This window comes from Tetrao urogallus (assembly GCF_951394365.1).
Source record: "Tetrao urogallus genome assembly, chromosome: 22".
Lineage (NCBI taxonomy): Eukaryota > Metazoa > Chordata > Aves > Galliformes > Phasianidae > Tetrao > Tetrao urogallus.
Window position 1 is genome coordinate 3228830 of NC_136835.1, and position 21197 is coordinate 3250026.

Sequence of the window (21197 nt, forward strand, 5' to 3'; positions counted from 1 at the left end):
AGAGTGGCTAGTAATTACACAATGTAAACATAAAGGATGGAATCAGTAAGTAATTACATTTATTCATAACCCAAAACATTGAAAAACATTCGTAATTGCCATGCAACACAAAGTCCATCTTACAGAAGCACGCTGCTCTCCTAATGAAGATTGTTCTGTAAAGTATCATGGCATTTTAGCATTACATATGGGTCAGCCATGCAACTGTATGACTGACTTATGCACACCACAGCATGAGTTGCAGCCAGCATTCTGAGCATCCTGCTGCCTATGGTTTGGATCCTCCCAAGGTGCATGCCAGTGGCCCATTGGATTTTGGTCATTCCTTTTAATCTAAGAACTCTATGCATTATTTACCTAGGAAAGGAAGCTTTGCTGTGAAAATAATTTTGGCTGTACTGCCAAAATTACAGCTACAGTCTATCATAGCACCATGCCTTTAATGTCTGGCTACTGCAGTACATGAGAAAAAAAGCCTTAAGTAAATACAGTCATCTCACCTTCCATATTTGCTTATAGCACCAAATCAGCTGAATTGAGCAGTACTGCCGTGTCGTTGGCTTTTTTACATTTTATTTTTAACTTCTGAATCTGATCAGTTCACTTTTTAATTCAATTCAATGTGAACCTTTCAAGTCAGACTACCTTTTAACATGTGATTTACTAAAGCAATCGATATTAAAGGTTCCAAGAATTGCAGTCGTCTTGTTTCCAATAACTTGTAGCATTACACTGAGGTCACCCAGCCCTTTCCATGCTAGAATTAGGAGCTCTTCAACAGCAAGCAAATTTATTGGTCTTAACCTTTTTAAAAGTTATCTGTACTAAGAATAGCACAACATTACTGTGCACTCAATTTTTAATGGAGTTATAACAGAAAAGTCTGATCTATTCAGAGTCTATATTACTTCAGCATTCACATCCCTCTTCCCTCATGCTCTCTGCCATAGGTAATATATAATTAGGCAATACCGTACATCTGTGGTGCAGAAGAAAATACTGGCACATAGAGTCCTGATTTCTCCTGGTCTCAGGTTGGAAGAACCATCTAAATTCCTTTTCCATATGGGGTTCCCTACCCATAGCTCCACTGATCAACACCCAATGCTCAGAATGCCAAAATTTCTCTACTGGCCACTTCACTAGCAAAAAAAAAAAAAAAGATCTCCCAACTCCTCGCAGGTATGATCTCACATATAGGATAGGGAACTGTGCATCTCTATCAAAACAATTGCCTTAAAGTGAGAGTTCCCAGCTAATGGAGAAATTCTCGTTTCATAGGTGGGATCAGTACTTCAAAAACAGAGGAAATTCAGCTTGCCTCCGTGCAGTGCAGCCACTGGCAGCATGCAGAACAGCTGTTGGCAGTGGAGCACCACACTCTTTGCACCACAGTGATGATTATAGGAGTAGTTCTCTATGCTGGAGGATAAGCACCATTCAGTATCTACTCCAAATATTGCAATTTTAATTGACTAGTTGTTTCCATTTTCTAATATTCTGGATAGGTACAGGATTGGTGCTGTTCCACAGACCAATCTGCTTATTTTACGTGTATAAACACCAAAATCTACAGAGCTGAGAACCCATTACTCCTCCTGCTTATTCTGCACATGAAACTCTACAGACTGGCTCATCAGTTACTAATAACGTTCCCAGATGTACATAAAGTGTGTTTTGAATAAACTCTGCAAGGAGGACTCATCTGGAAATTTTAAAAGCCTGACAGCACCAATGGACAAGGTAGTAAATCCTTTTTCTCCCTCCTTGGAGAAGTGCCCACAAGAGGATTTCCTTGCAACAGGTAACTTCCACCCATTCATGGGAAACCCAGGCCCAAGCTTTGAAGACTTGGTACATACCATCAAAATAAAGGTTGGTTTATATGAAGAACTGCTTTGGGATCTCACATCAGTCCAGACCAGACAGGTGAAAGAGCATCACGTTGTATTAGTTTTGGCCAGATAAAGTTCTATCAGCAACCCTACCTACAGGAGAGCACCAATAGCACAGACAAGTATTTCACACACTGTGGGAGAGCTTTGATACCGTTCTCAGATCCTCCATCCTTCCTCTAAAAACGTCTGCAGGCTGGTAAAAATCCCAAAACAAAACATTTGCTCCTTAGTTTTACGTTCAGGCGTACATTTCCACTCAGTGGCAGAAACGGCTGAATTCCACGAGACGCAGAGAAATCACCCCAACACTTCTTCCAAATGGCTATAGGAATTAACGAACTACTCCTATTAACCCTCAAACAAGAGACTGCATTTCTAGTGATATCAGAAGGCACCAGGGAGCACAAAAAGGATGAGTCTTTTGCCAGCAAGCTTTAATTTCGTTATTTTCTTAAACCCCGTGCTTTTCCAGCAGTCTCTCAATGGGAAAATGAAACAGGAGACAGAAGGGGAGATGCCTTGCAAATGGTGTAAGAGAAACTTTCTGCCTCCTTTCTCCCTTCCCTAATCCTTGTCACCCTCCCAGCAGGACTCATTAGAAACGGTGCTGGGCAGAGGTCCCATCAGAAAACAGAGCAGCAGAAAATGCTGAAAAATCACAGCTCGCTCGCTCTGCCACCCCCCACACTCAGTGAATGAAGGGGAAATGGTGGGGTTAAGAAAATAAAGTTCTCTCCCAGTAACGCTGCCACATAATGAATACAGCATTATTATGCAGAAGGCCTCTTGAGACATCGGCCTAGAAAATTCCACTGAAAAAGGAAACACCTGTTGGAATATTAACTAGGACAAAGTCAAGCAAGGAGAAAGAGGATAGGTGGCCAAGAGGTTGGAAAAACTAAAGGAAACGTTGGAGGGATTTTTCTTTTTTTTCAAAGTGTAACATTCTTAATGTGCAAGTTCCTAAAACAGAAAACTGCATTTTCTTCATGGAAGCATTTAGAGGTAGTGGAAAAGACAAAAGAAAGCCAGCAGTAGGTATGGGAACTGAGTTTCTGAAAACACAGCTACTTTGGGCATCCTTATACCCTATAACCAATGGTTAGACACCTACAGAGCCACTGGTACCTGGGCACTGGAAACCATTTACAGCTCCTATTTAGTAGGAATATATGTATTAAAGAGAAATCTCAAGGTTGTTTCTAGTTCTATTTTGGCTATAGGAAATGTTTCTCCTAAACTACTTTACTGGCTTGCAAAGATTGAATACCATTGAACAGATACCAGTTTGTATTCACAAAATACAAATAGGCAAGGCCAGCCACGCTCCTTCCCCATCATCCTACCTGAGAGACTGAGGCACAAGCTGAGATGAACCAAAACATCCTGAGATGGGTGAGACCAGAGAAATTCCAGCACTGGGTGCCCCGCCGATCTCAGAGCCAGGCCAGTTCTCTGCAAAGTGCTCATTCTTTTTGCCTAGAACCTTCCAAGTTTTGCTGCTCAAGCTCAGGCAACAACCTTTCTGTGTGGCTCTGGGCAATTAAAACTTGACTGCTAAGAATTCTAAGACAGGAAAGCATTTAGAAAGATGCCTGAGGTCCATCTTAGTCGTAGTCTCAGCACTGAGCAGCACATCTAGGAAGCAAGTTACAGCCTCTGTTACGCTTCCCAGGTCCAGCCATCCCCCACGTAGCATTGCATCAAATGAGTAGAAAGGAGACTGGAGTTCACCTATTTTGCTGTACATGCTACCTAAATGGAAGATAAATCTTCAGCTGGACCCTATCTTAAAACAAACACCCAATTCAGACTGAATTCAGGAGGACTTTGAACAGATTTGAGAGCACTATAAAGCCTGGGAGCCTGACGGCAAGAGCACTTGGCACCGTGCTAGGAGATGCAATTCTTGGTTGTAGTGCACTTGTAAGCATTTTTTTCCTCAAATACTTCTATTTTAAAGGGAATAACATTTCTTTTCATATAATACACAAGAGAAGTGTCTTAATCCTCTCAGAAAAGTCCCTGCAGAGCATGAAAATAATGTGTTCCAAAGGTTTAAACTTGGCATATCGAGTGGGCTGAGGAGACCAGTGCTTGGCAGGGCAGACACGCTCAGGTACATAACAGAGGCCTATAGCCTTCCTATACACAGGGAGGTAAATGCTTCACCTCCCAGCATCACAAAATGCCTGTTTCTAGAATCTCATCCCTTTTGAATCGTCTGGATGCAGAAAATAATCACGATGGATGTAAAGCACAAAGCTTCATAGGGACTCTTTCAGCCAGGCAGCCATTTCCCACTGCCTTCCTCAGGAAGAAGACAATAACAACAGTAATAATAAGAACAAAAATCAGCCACTTACAGGGACCCTCTTAGCAGCTTAACAGAGAAAAACAACAACAACAACAACAAAAAAAAACCAACATGAAACATCACAGCTTTGCATTTGCTTTCTTTGCAGCAGTGCTTTCAGATCAGCCCATACACCACACCCAGGATGTATGATCACCATCAAACCCTCCACTGCAGCATATCGATTAGCCAGCATAGCCTTGCTGCGGACATAATAAATGAGCAAAGCTGCCATCCTCAGACCTATCCACTGGAGGAAGAAAGCCTCCCTCCCTCTGTCCTTCCCTCCCTCCCTCCCTGCTCTCCAAGAAAGCCACCCCACCCTCTGTGAGGTGCTGCTATCCTACAGACAGCTCACGCTCATCCCATTTATAATGAGCTCCAGCTTATCCCCGTTACCTGGAAAGCACATCAGCCTGTCATCTCCAGCCCTGGTAATCTTTAACCCTTTGCACACCATCTTTGTCAAACAATAGCGCTCTAGGAGAGAGCTGCATACCTCATTTCCTTTGGGTAATTTTATGGGGAGTATCTGTAGCTACTCCCAACATCAGCAATTGGGAGCACTTTCTTAATAACACGCAAGGTTGTTTCTTTACAAGAGCAGCTGCTTTCACACTCCCAGTGAATATTTTAGCAGAAGCACGTGTGTGAAGGAGAGAGCAGAAACAAGTGTGACTATGGGTGAAAGAAAGGGAGGAAGTACCTACAGGAGGCCTAACAGGAGAACTGTAGCCCAGGGGATGCAGCACTGCCTTAAGCATCACAAGATCCATATTGTCCCCTAAGTCTGTGTGAGACTTTGATTTCCAATGCCTCTGTTTCCCCTTCTGTGCTTTGTTTGTTCAGCCTGTAAATACGCCAGCAGCAACTGCTCCCCCCTTTGTATTTACCAAGAACACGGCTGGGGGCAGGGGAAAATTATCTTTGCTGCTGCCTACAGGCCAGTAGCTCCTGCACCAAAATCCACAAACACAGACAAAATTCAATTTCTTTTGATTTTTATGTGGGTAATTGGAGTTTTGCTGTGATTTCAGTTGGGGGCTGCATGCAAACAGCTTTGTAAGGAACCACAACCAGGAAAAGTGTGGGAGAAGCTATTACATATGCAACTGCAGTAAACATATTATTGGTACAGACAATAATAATAAAATCAATGTGCCCGAGACGTGGGGTACATTCGGGCTCTTTTCCACTTTGCATTCCTCTTCTTAACAAACACTGATAACAGAAGCAAAACAGTCTTTAGAGATACCAGCCCCGAAGAAATCAAAGCACAAATAATGTAAAAGCTGCTTTTTTTTTTTTTTTTAGCCCAGTTTCTTAACAAAACAATGCATGCTGTTCTCCGGCACTCTGTGTTCTCCAAATCTCAAACTTTCTGGCTGATTTCAAACAACCCAAAGAGACGGAGTAAAGGCATGAAGGATCCTTCATCTCATGCAAATTTCAATAAAATATGGACCAGATAAAGGCAACCAACGCTGTGAGCAGCTCCACTGAGAGAAAGAAGTTCACTCTTAATTCAACACGAGCAAATCTGCATGGAAACGGTGCTGGAAATTGGGCTCCTGCAGCTCTGCTAACCCCAAACTACCTCTGTTTGAAACAAGTGTGAAAAGAACAACAGCTCCAAAGAGTGGGCTGATAACACCAGGACAAAGGGCAGACCCAGAACGCGGACAGCTTCACTTGGAAATAGGGAAAAGCCTGGAGACACCAAAAGGCAAATTCCCTATTTACATCCACACATCACAGAACAAAACCTTCCCCAAGCAGCTCCCTCAGGCCTCCTGCCAAGAGCTTGGTTGGACCAAGAGATGCTACAGCAACTCAGAAATTACACAGCTAACCACTTTGATGCATAGAGTTCTCCAGCATCTACTCCTAAGGGAGGCAAGCAGGTCTGCCTTCTATAAATCACAACCAAAGAGCCTTAAGTAACTCTTTCAAGTGACAGAAACGCACAAGCATGCTTATAAAAAGAAACAAATTTCAAGAAGCTTTTTCAACAATAAACACACCATCAAATGATCATAGAAAGAACCCAACTGGCTTACCTTGATGAGATGAGCTCTCATGCAGACACAGGCCTCCCCTCTGCTGCATCACAACTGCCCAAGGAACACAGGTGTCATCCATCAGCTAATAAACATTTGCAGCCAAAAAAATAAAACCCACCCCAAACAGAACTCAGGTGATCTGCAATTGGAGAATGCTTTCTGGGCTTTTCTGCACCAACACAGTGATTGAAAGGAAAAGACAATGGGATTATTCTTTTGTTCAAGGAAGTTTCCCTTTTTACATTACTACGCATAAGTTTAGTCACCTGTTGACTGCAGAAACATGAAACACTGTGGGTGCTTCAAATGCCCTTTTAAATCCATCTCACCTCTTGAAAATAACTCTGTGCCACCAGACAGAAGCAACATTGCAGAGAGAGCTTGAAGAGACATTGCAGCCACACAAAATCCAAACATCATATGCTGAATTACACACAGGGTGAAGAATACAAAAGGAACACGAATTAGGGAAATGATAAAATACTGCTGACTGGCGTGTGGTTTTCTATTGAAAAGCCAACATGGGAAGAATCCATTTTTGCAGGTGAATTGTGCTACAGTTTTAATGCACCTTTCTCTGAAAGCAACTTCTATATGGCAACGATGATGATCAACCGACAGCACAGCAGAGGTCAATCTTTGTCCCTTTCCTATCAAAACGGTGCCAATTTCTTTGTGCCAATGTTCCCACGTACAGAGACCTGGCCAAGTTTGACTCTTCAGGTGTGCTTAGGCAATGTCCAAGGAGCTTCAAGAAACCATCTCTATTCATTTGGACCATAACATGATGGCATTCCTATGGCTCCATCTGTAACTGTCATATAAAAGGGCAATCTTTCCTCTTGCAAAGCAAAGCTTTGTGATGAAATGCTGTGAATGCCTTTTAAAATGCGCAGCGTTTAAGGTTAACTTCAGCCTAGCAGGAACAAATACCTGCTCTGCAACATGAGCATAATTTTAGGAAAATCAATTTAAATGTGAATTTAAATTTGGCCAAAGTACAAGCACAGCTCCATAACAGGCAATGTGCAGGGGACCGTGAACTTGTCAGAGAGGTCCAGATCTTTACTCTTGTACCTTTTGCAAAACACAGGAACCCAAACCTCGAGGTTCCCTATGCTGATGCTGAGTGTGCAGAGAGGGAATAAGAAAGGTACATAGCTTGAATTAGAAACACCACGTTCCTCTCCTGTGTGACTGTGAGCAAACTGTTTAGTCACTTGGTGACTGTTTTCCCCATCTGTGGAAGAAAATAATATCAGATGCTCACTTTGCCCACACAGCATTACGTAGAAGCAGTTTTAAAAGGTACATTTTCAAGCATGGCAGCATCATCAGAAGTTACATCCCAGCTGTCATTCTGCCCAGATATTCCTGCAAAGCAATACCCTTTGAGAGCCAGGGTGTTCTTTTCTTCCAGTTTTGACAGATTTGCATTATGGGTTAATTAATTTTTGTCAAGGGCCTTCAGAATGTCACAGAAAAAGGCTCTGCGTAAGTGGAAAGTCATTATTAATAGTGCTGAGACGAGGCCAAAGAAATCAGATTTGGATCAGAACCTGTGTGGCTGTAAGCCTTGGGTTGTTTGAACCGCTCACAATAGTAATTAATGAATGAGACTGCAAACATTTGTTTTTCAGACGGATCTATTACCTCAATAGGAAACGCCTGAAATCACTTCAAAGCAAAATATTCAAGTTGTAAATATGTCAGAGCACACCGAAAAGCATTTGAATTTAATCTCCGGAGTTGTGCTGCACACTTAGCCCTTCTTGTACTGCTTTTATTATTATAATCTTAATAAAGGTGAGAAACGGGGCTTAATAATTCACTGCAATAGGCAGCGCTGAGGCAGAGCCCTGGTTGTGACTTATTGCACCTGAAGTCACGTCCTGGAGCACGCTCCAATACCAAACCTGGTTGTGGGGCTGAGGATGGGTGAGGAAAAGAATGCTGAGAACAGATCCACGCTCAGGTGCTTTTCTGCAGAGAGCAAAGCAGAGGGTGGAGAGGGGATGAGTGCAGGTGGGAGCCGTGCAGGGCACACTCAGCCCCAAAGCACTGCTGGCTGCATCAGCCTAGCAACTGTTTATGCAAACAACCCAGCTGACTCGTGAAAGTACCGCTCTGATCAGCTATTAACTGTAGCTGACAGATTGAGAGAGGAACAGCGTGAGACAGATACTTGAGAAGTGAGAGCAAAACACACCGGGAGCTTAATCTATGTTTTAATTCCAGCACCCTGCTCCCACCCCCAGCCTTCCCAGGGCACATTTGTTGCACATTGTTTGGTGCATATCTTGGTGCCCACCTAGATGGCTTCGCATTCCCAGCAGTGCCCAGTGGCACCCACGTGTTGGTTGACATTCCAGCAACCCATTGCAACAGCCACACATTCCTCCTTGCCTTTCTGAGGGTTCCTTAGATCACAGATGCTGCTGGTATCACACCCACTGTGCTTCAATACTTCTCGTGTCCCATGCACATTCCTTAGGGCCTAATCCTTTCAAATAATAGTGCTTTCCCTAAGATGCTGCCTGATACTGATGAAAAAAGGGCTGAGAGAGATGCTTGCTCTTTTTCATTCCCATAAGCTGATAGACAGGGTTTGTCAAAGGCAATCACAAAAAATAGCTCAAAACTGCTCCTGTTCTGTTGCATATCCCACGTCCTCCATGTAGCAGGAATCCCAGCCCTAAAGAATTCCCCCTCTGAATTAGAAAAGCTTTCCAACCTCTGTCTGGTTCTCGCACAGCACGCTGTCAGTTTGGGGAACTCACTGCCACAGGATGCTATAAATTCATTGACAAAAGAAGGACTTCAAACGTATTTAGAGAGGGGAAAAGAAAAAAAAATAAGGCAAAAAAACCCACCTGATCTGCCAAATAAAAACAAAAACAACAAACCAACCCAAAACTACAACAGACTGCCAGAAGTTAACAGCATAGCCTTGAAAAACGCAAAGGCATTGCTGGCCTTGTTCTTAACTCCAAACAGCAGCTCCTGCCGTAGATGGGCTTAGGAAGACCTTGGGCCAAGCAAACAGCTCTGAGCTCAAACTACAGGCAGCAGTGGAGCTAGGATAAGCTCAGCCCCAGGACTGCCTTAAATACCGACCAAAGCTCTGCCCTTCCTCTTTCCCCTCCTCTTTTCCTATCCCACTGGGTTTGATTTCCAAAATGGAAACATCTGAATCCTCTTGTTGTTGTTGTCCTGAATGAGAAGCAAACTTAAGGCAAGCATACTTTAGCATGACATAAGCCAAACACTATGATACAAGCTTTTGTTTCCTTTTTCATATGGACCTCATCTACCAAGAACTCCACGCAGGTACATGGCATAACCTAGAGCTGCCCTATGCCTTAAACCAGTTAGAATTCCTACAGAACCTCGCACCAGCCTTGGGTGTGGGGTCAGGCTGATGCGAGCGGTGATCCCCTTAAACTTCATCCCATAATAGGGCTGCAGTGCAATTAGCCTTTAAGCCTAATATCCCATTAATAGCTGCCCACAGCAGATGTGTAGGGAAAGTCAGAAGAGCAGAGCGCGCTTGTTTCCCTACGATGCTCTGTTTTCAAGCGATTTGCAGTGACTTTAGGGCAGCAGTGGGATCTCTGAAGATGGTTTGTGAGCTCCCTCCCCACCAGCGAGCAGCCAACCCCTGGCTTACCTCAAAGCAGCAGCTCTGGGAGAGATGGGGTGCATAAGCTGATCACCATCTTGCCCATAAATACTACCCCAAACACTTTATTTCCTGCAGAGATAAGAATATCTCCCATCTTTATCAGTTCCACATTGCAATCAATATGGTCTGCATTTAAAGCACACACACACCAGCTCACGTCTCTTTCTCTCTCTCTCTCTCAATACAACGTGTGTGTTTTGATACATGCCATGTACGTATCGTATATATTGCCACTCTGGGCAGGATGAAGTGCGGATTTCCACGGAGAAATAAATAAATAAATACCCAGCAATTTCTCAATTTCTTCCCGCTGCGTGGCAGCAGTGCAAATTGCTTAGAAATGGGACCTATTATAAATATTCTATCTATAACCACACGTTGCATTGGAGCAGAGGGGAGGGAGACGAGGGGGCGAGAAGGCTCACATGTTTGGAAAACGCAAACACAAAGGAGGGCATAGAAACACATGCAGCCATTTCCACCTCGGCGCTATTTATAGCTGGAGTGTTACGAGGTGTTTGTTTAAAGGGGCACTGGTGGGGTATGGAAGGACCCAGCCCTGCTTCGAGGAGGCATGCAGACAATATTGGCTTGGCAAAAGAAAGCCATCCTAATCCGGCTGAAAATTGTGGCTTTTCTCGTAGTTTTTTATTTTTTTATTCTTTCCCCCCCCCTCCCCGTGTTTGTAAGAATGGAAGTTTTGAACTGTATTTGCTTCCTCGTTAACACTTTTGTTCTGTTAGCCTGGGGAGGTGGTTGGCTGGGTTTGGGGTCAGGGCCCGGAATGAAAAGAAGAGAAACTGGGAAATCAGCGAACATTTCTGCCATTGCTCTGCCAAATTTCCCCTCTTTGGAGCAGGCATTGGCGAGGGAGTCAAATTTCAAACTGTTCTGGTTAGCTCCGCAGTTGGTCGAAAGTAAAAATGAAAAATATTCCCTCAAACGCTGCCAATTCTTCAGCGAACGCATGAAGTTTTGAAATTAATTAGAAATATTGAAATAATTGGGATGAAAAATTCAACCAGCTCCTTCGAGAACGCTTTGCTTCTGAAGAGTTATAGCCCCAACCCCTGAAGAGCTCCCATTGTTCCCTTGTGAGATGCCATATGGAGTAGGAGGGGTGGGAACTCAGGGGAAGAGTTATGACAATGAAAACAAAAACATAAATAAAATAAAGGAAGTTCTGTGTTCTCTGCGGGGACATGACTAAGGGCTCACCAGGATGGCACGAGAAATTTCTGCTCCTTGAGCTGTATGGGGATGGGATGGCAGTGGCACAGGAGGAGTCCTCCAGCCCTGAGCTGTGGATACCAACAAGTGAATGAGCATTCAGCAGTGCTTTGCAGCTCAGCCTCAATGGCCAGATGAATTCTCTCTGTTTTAGCTCATAATAGGGAATCACAGCTGGCCCATGACAAGAATAAGGCCATAGATTTGTTGGAGTTGGAAGGGACACTTACAAACCATCCGGTCCAACACCCCTGCAATGAGCAGGGACACCTACAGCTTGATGTTCTTCCATCAGTTTGGGAAGATGTCGTACCTGGCTGTGTAGGAATGTAAAGCCACAGCAGTGTGTCCTGTGCTGCTCAGGGATGAGGAACAACCTGCTGTTCTGTCCTCTCCTTCCAGCACGGGGCTCTGCTGGAAGCCTGCACAGATGCCCGCAGCCCAGCAGCACGTTGATCACATGGAGCCCACCAGGTTTCCAGTGGTGATGTGCTATTCCCATGCAAGCCAAAGCACCGGTCCTTATGCAGCACTCCAGCCTGTTAACTCCTAGCTCCCAGGCATGAAATTTGCTCAGTCCTATCAATTCTAGCAGAAAACCCACTAACTAGTTAACAATAAAACCACCAACTCCTCCACCAAGAGCTGCAATACAGCAACGAGCATCTGCACATGTTTTCAGAGGCTGCTTTGCAACAGCAATGCCGAATGTTTTTTTGTTTTTTTGTTTTTGTTTTTAAATAAGCTTATAAAACAGAAAGAAAACATCAGATCTTCGTCACCTCTCTGTTAAACCCATGCAATGAGTCGGCCCTGGGTAGGGATGGGTGGCAGCCCTGCATTGCTCCTCCCGATGGGCAGGGGAAGGGGTTGCAGTGCCATAAATCACTTTTCTGCTGGTAGACCCCGTGTGCTGTGCCACTGTTGCTGTTTTGGTCAGTAAAAACTGTATGTATTTGTCTAATAAAAACTGTATGGAACTGTAGTCGTAAACTAAAGCTATCAGATTGTCTGTGCTTAATTATATGTTTTAATTGTTCAACTGCAGGGGCATTTGGCAGTCATAAATACACTCTTAAAAAAAAAAAAAAAAAAAAAAAAGGCTTGAGAGAAAAGTTGAATCAACCTGAGAAAATAAAATATCATCCTACGAAACGCTTGATATATTGTTACTTTGATAAGTTCAAACAAGTGTGACTCACTATACAACCATTCTATCAATTCTGAACAAAAAACTGCATGGGATTATTATGCTTTTAATCCAAAGAGCTGGGTATTTGGAATTCCTCGAGCCCTTTGTGGTGTCATATTAGCTAGGCCAGTCTCTCATGAAAAGAATGTATTGTTGAATAGAGTTGAGTCCGGATCTCTGCTCCATTGGGTTGATAAAATGGCAGTTGATTTAAAAAGAACCAGCTTGTCTGGAGAAAGGATTAGCAGATTAAGAGACTGCATGTAATTTTTTTTTTTTATGTAATGTAAAGTTACATTTCATAACTAAAAGGGATTAATTAAAACGTTAATAGAAGGAGAGATGTTATTTTTCCAGGGACAAATGCCTCCCCGCTCATATGAGCGTTCGCTTTAGTTGCTGCTGCTTCGACAGTAGGGAATGAAATGCTGCTCTGTGAGAGTGGGCACGGAGAGAAAGGGGAGATGTCTGTGTGGTGGCTCAGCATTTTATTTTTCCTGTTGCACCGATTTGGATTTTGGAACAGAAAAAAGAAATCCCGGTGCAGCTGTGTGTGTATATATGTACATGTATTTTATTTAGCTCAGCCCCTTCTACTTGCGTTGAAGAGGAGATGAAAAGTAATTTGTCTGATCTGTTTTCTGGCACAATAGGATACTTTTCTTCCTTTCCACGCTTTGCTGCTGCTTTTTATTTAGAGATTCTGCGCTCCTGCATGTACCCTTCCAGCAGTGCTGGTGTTGCAGAGACAGAGGAGAGGATGCTGGGGTGTTCAGCAGGAGGAACTTGCAGAAGTGCTGCAAAATGCAGCCAAAAATGCCTTATGTAGGTACAAACTTAGCTTTGCTTATATGGAAAACTTCAAAGCAAATCGCATCATGAGAAGCTGTCAAGTTCAGAGCCTGCGTCACTAAATTCCACTCCATCCCAAAATCCTGGTTGGGGGCATCAATCCAAAATCATCATTATTTTCAGTACTCTCCCAACTGGGCAGATGATTTCAGGCCAGTGCAGTCGTGCCATCTTTCCCATTATGAATAACCACGAGTGATTTCCCTCTGTCTGCCACTTACTGCTGGCACTTGCATATACCTGTGCAATAGATTTTAATTGAGTGTTACAAAGTCGTTCAGTCACTGCCTGAAGCAGTTGTGTGCAGATGTGCATTGATGATGCCATATTGCAACCCGGAGAAACTGCAGCTCACTCTTCAACTCTCCTTCCTCTCACAGGCAAAAACAAAAAGACTAAATGACAACATGCCATAATAAAGACTGCGTTATTGCTACATTTATTTAGACTGATAACCTGCTACGATTTGGCACCGATAACTGCATTTTTTCAGAGGAAAGTACGTATCTCCTCCCGGATCACAATGGAAAACCTTAATGAGGGAGTTTCTTCCCAACCCTTTTCTCAGTCACTATTTAAACTATGCCCCGAAGTAGGAGGCTTGGTGCCCGTTCTTTGCTAAGAATGGCATCCCACCCATTTTACTGCAGATGTTTCCATTCACTGTACGGACGTTCAATGAATTTTTCAGTCCCACCAGATTCCTGGCCTCAGCCACGTCAAGAGACAAAGAGCTCCACAGGTTTTTGTACACTGTACAAAACCCAGTTCTTTTTAACCGTTCTGAATGTACTGCAATTCACCTTCTCCCTTCTTTTATTATTTACTTCTATGTTCTCTGAACAATCTCTTTCAAGAAATTATTCTATTGAGAACTTTACAGGCTCCTAATTATTCCCGTTGTCCGTCTCCCAGCTGTTTCTATTTATTCTGTATCCTACTAGGGTAGGAGTGACCGATACCATGGGACGCTGATATAATATCTGTATATTTTCAATATCATGTTCCATACAAGCAGGGCTTTTTTCTGCCACTTCACTGGTGTTTTTCTTAGCCACTGCTGCGGACTGAACAGTGATACCATTGAACCGTTCAGCTACAGACCTTTGTTTTTTTTCCCTTCAGTGATAACTTCGATAGATATGGGTTGTCCAAATACCCTTTTGAAGAGTCCCTCAGTGTTGTCAGCCAGGAATTTCCACCCTCAGGTTTCCCTTTTTCCATGTAGGGTCCCATTAAAAACCTTCATCCACCTCCAGCTTCTCTCAAATCAGCTCAAACCATCTCTGTATTTTCCTCGTCTCTTTTCACCAATAAATATCTTTTAGCAACTCCAAAAGGCACAGCATTAATTTAGGGTTTTTTTGCCATGTTACAAATGAACCACTTTCTTCCCCTCTCCCAGTGTGTGTTGGGGGGTCTTTTACTCACATCTAATACACGACAGTGCTTTACTAGTCAGCCCTCGGGTCCTTCGTTTTTTTAGTAGCCTCTTGTTAGGGACTTTGTCCAAAGCCTTTCTGCATGTCTATATGAATTATGTCAACCAGTTCTCCCTTATTCACCAGTTTGTTGACCTGTTCCCAAGAGTCTGTTATAGAGATGTGAATTTCCTTTACAGAAACCGCCTTGGCTCATCTGTATCATATCAAGTAGTTGTTACAGATTTCTATTTTAAATAATCTCTTCATTCAGCCTGCCCAGTGCTTAATTAAGCCTTGCTGATTTGCAGTATGCGGGATGAACATTTCCAAAGGAGGCTTCCCATAGAGCAGCTGATCTGAGCAGGATTGTCACTTTTTTGTCAGTCGCTCGGTCACATCTTTCTCACTGCAGGTATGTGCATTTGGTCCTTGCAACTCCTTGTTCTTTTACTGTTCAGTATTAGAGCAGCAGATAGGAGCCATAAACAAGGCCTGCGTTGCTGAATGCTGAACAAAAGCAAACGAAGGCTGCTGTCCACCTCACACCTCCATCCCACCTCTGTTCCCCATTTCCATCACTGCGCTGTGTTTTCCCCTCCATCCTCTGTCATAAGAGTTAATAGGCAGGTATGACTTTTATTTGTCTGCAATATTGTTATTTTCCCTGAGTGTTCTCTTAACCCTCCCCAAGTCTAGCAAGTATTTTCTTTGCAGCCCCTCTGTTTCTAGCAAATCAATAAATTCCCTGCAAATTGTTTGCGTCTTTATGTGTTCTTCAAATTCCCCATTAGTCTACCTAATTTCCATCTTGTATTTTAGCCAGTATTGTTTATATCCCATTCTGGAAATGTCACTAGGGCTGTTTTTTCCATTTTCTGGTGATATTTGTACTGCGAAAAGCACAGTCTGATGGGATTATTACCCCTCTTTAAAGTGCTGTTGAAGTGTAAGGGATGAATGGCTGACAGCATTAACACTACCTTCAAATTGTCTGGCACGACCCATTGCAGGGAAATGCTGGAGAAGCGCAAAGTATCAGCAAAAATTTGCAGATTCTTATTAATTAGATCAACTCTCCCTCTACCACATAACCCGTACAAGTTGTATTTCTACCACCTTGGAGCCAGGACAACAGCAGTAACCTTAGGGTTAAAGCTTTCTTCAGCTCTACAGAGCACCACGATAAGACCTTGGCATATCCCTATATCATTTTATGCAAGTCAGACAAGGTGATTTATAAGTTATTCTCCCTGAGCTTCAATTAATTTCACTTAGAGACATTTTCACAGTTGTACAGTAAATGCTTAAATTAAGACATTTCCCTGCTCCCCACCCTGCCATGGAATGGAATCGAGTATTAACTGGTTATTGGGTGCCATTCATGGCCTGTGCAATTACAGATAAGAACATCGATCTGGCAGGAAAACAAATTGGCTCTTAAAAGAGGGCGGTGTGGATCTGACAGGGTAAGATGATTAGGCATCTCTCTAATGGCTCCTGTATATTACGCCTGGACATACAAAGGAAGCAGAGCATTCACCCCACTCTTGGGTGCCAAACAACTGCCTGCTCTCATGCAGGAGACCCAACTTGCTAATTACCTACTGGTTCCAGCCCACTGTAAAGCAACCTGCTAAGGATTAAACCCAGCACCCTGCTGCTGTAGAATTTTCTACTGTTGGGTGGATAAAGCAATATTTTATGGGGAATTTAGAGCAAGCGCCAGTCCCTGTCACTATCTAATGACTAATCCAAAGAAAACCCCATCCTACGGTGACCTTACTGTCTAGCTGAGTTCTCAAGAAAGAAGAGGGCTCTGCAACAATTTTTAGGCCCACAGAGAAACAGGCAGTTCTGACAGAGGTCTGGAGGACCTGTCACTGCCTCAGAATTTATAGAAGGATGTTGCTGCAGCCGTGAGTGAAAGAAATCAGAAGTCGTACATGTGTACCATCTCTTCTTGGCCTGCAGCAAATCACATAGCCTTTCTACGTCCCATTCGTCTTCCTGGGACAATAAGTCACAGCAGAAGTGATTGTCAACAAAATCACAGTTTCACAAAGACGGCAGGTTTGCAAAGTCGAAGTATTTTCCAGGGAGGGTTTGTTTCTTTTCTGCAGAAGTGACATGACCCAGGGAACCCTCTCAGATTTCCAAGTACAGCCCTGGAGGGCTGCTAACAACTCAAGTTCCCAGACTGGAGAAACCCACCAGTAAGAAAACCCAGCAGATAGACGTAGGTCTGAGACCTCTGGGTTTTCAGAGCAGTTCACCACAGAAATGCCCTTGGACTTCATTCCTCTGCAGGAGGACACCAGACTCAAGGGTTTGTGCTCTCCAAATAAGAATGACTACTAAAACACCAAAAACTTCTGGGGGCATGAATTAGAATCCTCCTCTTGTAATGAAAAGTGCCTCTGTGTATATGGGGGTAGGTCGCTCCAAAAGTAATGCCTCCTATTTATTTCCATGGAGACTACAACAGACAGAATGAACACCGGTCATACTATTTGATAGAGCAAATTCTCAGCTACAAAAGACTATTTTTCAACGTAGTTACTACCATTAGCTGCACATTTTCACCAGCAATGAACAAGAGCCTGCATGCCTGGCTCTTGTGATGGTAAAAATCTGCCACAGAGGAGGTGAATCACTGTTACCACTGCTGAAATGCACTGCTCACCACCTTGCTTTGCTCACATCCACGGGTTGGTCTTCATCAATGCTCAGCAATGTCAGTGGTTGCAATTTTGCTCTGCGTAAAGGAATTCAGTTACACCCCTTGGCTCTATACTCACTTCCATGTCAGATGCCAATCTGTCAGAATGCCCCTCTGCTGCCGTCTGTCACACAGCAACAAAATGTAATGGGATATTTGCGGGAAGGTTCAACCTCTGCTGCCATACCACAAATATCTACCTCTGATGTCACGGGCCAACAAAAGAAAATAGGAGGTATTTCTGTTGGAGCAGCCCTCATATATTCTTGAAAAGCGAGATTCTGCAGCTATAAAAATAGGAAAATTGTTTACTTTCTCTTTGGGAGAAACTCTGTAATGTTCAAGTTCAGGCACAGTGACCAGCAGCCGTCCCTCTGGCAGCCACACCAAGGCATAGTTCCAGTTACTCAGCTGTATTTCGATTTAACGGGACCAAACTACCAAGTTGCACTGGCCAAACACGTGGCTGCAAGAAAAAATGGTCTGAGAGTAACTGATCTATAGTTCTGCACAACTCCTGGACAGGACAATCAATTCTACGCATTCCTCATCTTCCAAAAGGTCACCAGTCATGTTACTAATGCACTACAAATACAGGCTACAGATTTCCTTTGAAATTGCTGGCTGGTCTAGTTTTTCATCTTCCCGCAAAGCAAAGCTGTCTTCTGGCTGTAAGGGCTTGTGAAATGAAATGAGGATCACTCCGGATATCTCCATAGTATTTTTCTCAAGAATGGTGCTTGCATGCATACACCACCCATGGTGGTGACCCCAGTAGTACCAACAGACCCACAGCAGCCTGGATGGACTCATACACAGATGGCTTTTTGTCAAGGATCAGTTTGGCCCAGACTGCCAATCATACATTGAGAACTGATCATCTTGATAAAAACACAAGGCTTTAATTTGATACCTTAGTCCTATGCAGGAAGATATCTTGTTCCCAACTGAGCAACATTATCACTTTTGTGCATTATCACTGCCTGTCTTCCCTCTGCCCATCTCTCCCTCTGGTCTCCATTGGACTAGCAAGGCAACCAGCAAAAGGTTTGCAGTTCTGACTTTGATGACAGTCAAAATGAAGCATGGCTTGCCATAGGGGAACAATGTGGTCCCATGGCACCACACACTCAACAATCTCACTACAGCACGTAGGGAATCAAACTCCCCAGGAGGTAAATCCAGTATCATCTAATTTCTCCTTTCAATTGCTTGAAATTCAGCATTTGGTTTGCAACATTTCCATGTTCTTTGCAAGGTGCCTTGCTGGATTTCCTTCACATCTCATCTTCTCCTACATAACTGCAAAGAGGTTGCACAATTTTTTCCATATTAATATTTTTGTCTCATTGACTCATTGAAGGTTGGTCAGGGAAAGAGCAAAAAGGTGTAAAGTAGTGAGGAAATAAAACAAAAAATGAGAATAATTCTCCTTCCCTCACTTTTTGAACAATCTCATCGCCGTTCAATTTTGCAAAACCTAATGAAGTTGCAAAGACAAAGAGGTTCAGATCTTTTTTTCTCCAGATTCCTCCCCTGTGTTGCAGACCATCTGTAGCTACAGTGAAAGACATTTTCCACTCAGTTAATCCAGAGACTAAACCTTCCAAAACTCTCTACATGTTTTGTGTTAAGAATACACTGTGAGATCCTGTTATCAGTGCAGCTTGAGATACTGCAGTGACATAAAATCTTGCAGATAATACAAGCTGAGCTGCATTCAGAAAGCACCTGATAAAAACAGCAGAAATTCAGAAAATCCACTTTTTTAACCAGATGACCTCCTCGTCCCTTCCTAAATCTATGCATAGTCCTTGACTTTTTATGAGCAGTTTGGCTTTACGCTCGATCCAAAGCCCTTGAAATTATTTGAAAGATTCCTACTGACCTCAACAAGCCTAACATCAATCCCAGAGACTACAAAGGAGTGTTGCATCCTTAAAATAAAAAGAGGAAGATTTGTGCCAAAATGTTTCTTTTTTCGTAGGTACATCTGCCACTCGTCCCTTGGTATTTCAGCAGTGCTCTGGCTGGAAACTGGCTGCAGCATTTGACTGCAAATCCCTATCTGGTCCTCGCTGGTAAACTCATATTTAATCAGTATCTGATTCTGCTGTAGTAAAACCAGTGGCAGATTTGCCAGGGAGGTAAATGGGGGGAGGATCAAACCCTTAATGAATGCCATTTGTTACGTCTTTCAACATAGCGATGCAGCGTCTGCCATTGCAAATAAATGGCTGCTCATTTTATAGCAAAACATACAAACAAATGAGTTTTAGTGCACAGTAATCACAAGGAAAGGCAGATTATAAATTCTAGCAGTGAAACGCGATCATGATAAAAGCCACAAATGCTACCAAAACGGGCCGGGGCAGTTTGAGTCAGATTCAGGATGATGCACATTTGGGGTTGCATTGAGGTGGGCTTTAGCTGCATGGATCACACCAGGTGGGAGTTCTGGCTCTTCACCCACTCCCAGGGCACCTTCCTGATGGGCACTACGTTGCATTCAAGCTTCCTCACTTCCACCTCCCTCTCTTTGCTGCTAGGATTGGAGTTACTCCTTCACATTACACACAAATTGGGCTTGATAGTTACCTAATTTATTATTACTTTTTAACTGAAGTGGTTCATTTATGTAAGTAGGCTCAGAACTCGGGAAAGCAGGCCTATTGATCAAACCCAACCTATTTTCTTGGTCCGTCCACTGCTAACGTGCCATGCCACAGCTGCAACACAAATGCTGCTCCATCAATACCCCTCATTTGCTCCAGCAATGACAAGATGCACGTTTGGTGTTTGAAGCCTGTTCAGCCATTGATCTTATTAATAAAATTGTCAATGGGAATAGACGGGTGAATTATTATCAATTGCAGAGACAGCTTTTGGAACACAGGTGTGGAAACTTGGGTGTGCTTTCAGGGCTGAAAGCAGCAACCCACTTTTCACGGGCATGGAGCAGCCAGCCAGCAAGAGCCGCTTTTGTTGCAACTCCGCATAATCAGATGAAGACTCTGGAAGTGAAATACAGTAGAAACAAAATAGCTGAAGACGCCTATACCCACCCCTGTGTGCCCAACCCAGCACACATGAGCACTTCAGAAGGTTTTTGCTTAAAATACAAAAAAAAAATTAAAAATCCCCAACTTCTTAATGAAGAAGAAGCCTTTAACAGGTGTGGATCCACATACACCAGAAGACTTCATGATTCCACAGCAGCTCCAGGACCACAGTTCCCAGTACTGTGGGCAATACTGGTGATATGTGGATGGTTGGGGTCTTAGGGGTCTTTTCCTACCTTAACAATTCTACAATTCTAAGATTCAGGAAGCAAATTCAGATCTCCTGAAACATTAATGGCGTGTTAACATTTAGCTCCTTATTCTATCTTTCTTGAAGGGAAAATACAAGGCTGTTGAATGGGAAATCTGTACAGCTTCACAGCCCCATCCAGGCCTCCTTTAATATTTTTCTTTATTGAAAACCAGCACCCGTATTCTGAGGAATTGAAGTCAACATTCTATGTGACACTCTTTCTTCCAAAATAATATTGCAGAAATCCGATATTTATCAGAAGAGATTAATTGAATCCCAACAGTACTGTACATCAAATAAAGGAACAGGGCCCCTATTTATCTCTTAAAGTTCTGAAAATGAAAAACATCTAATCACTAGTTCCCTTTGATGAATGCCTCATTGTTCGCCTCTATGGAGAGGCATTTCATATGGCACTGGCAATACAGTGCTGTTGGGGAGGGGGAGCTTGAGAGATTGCTTT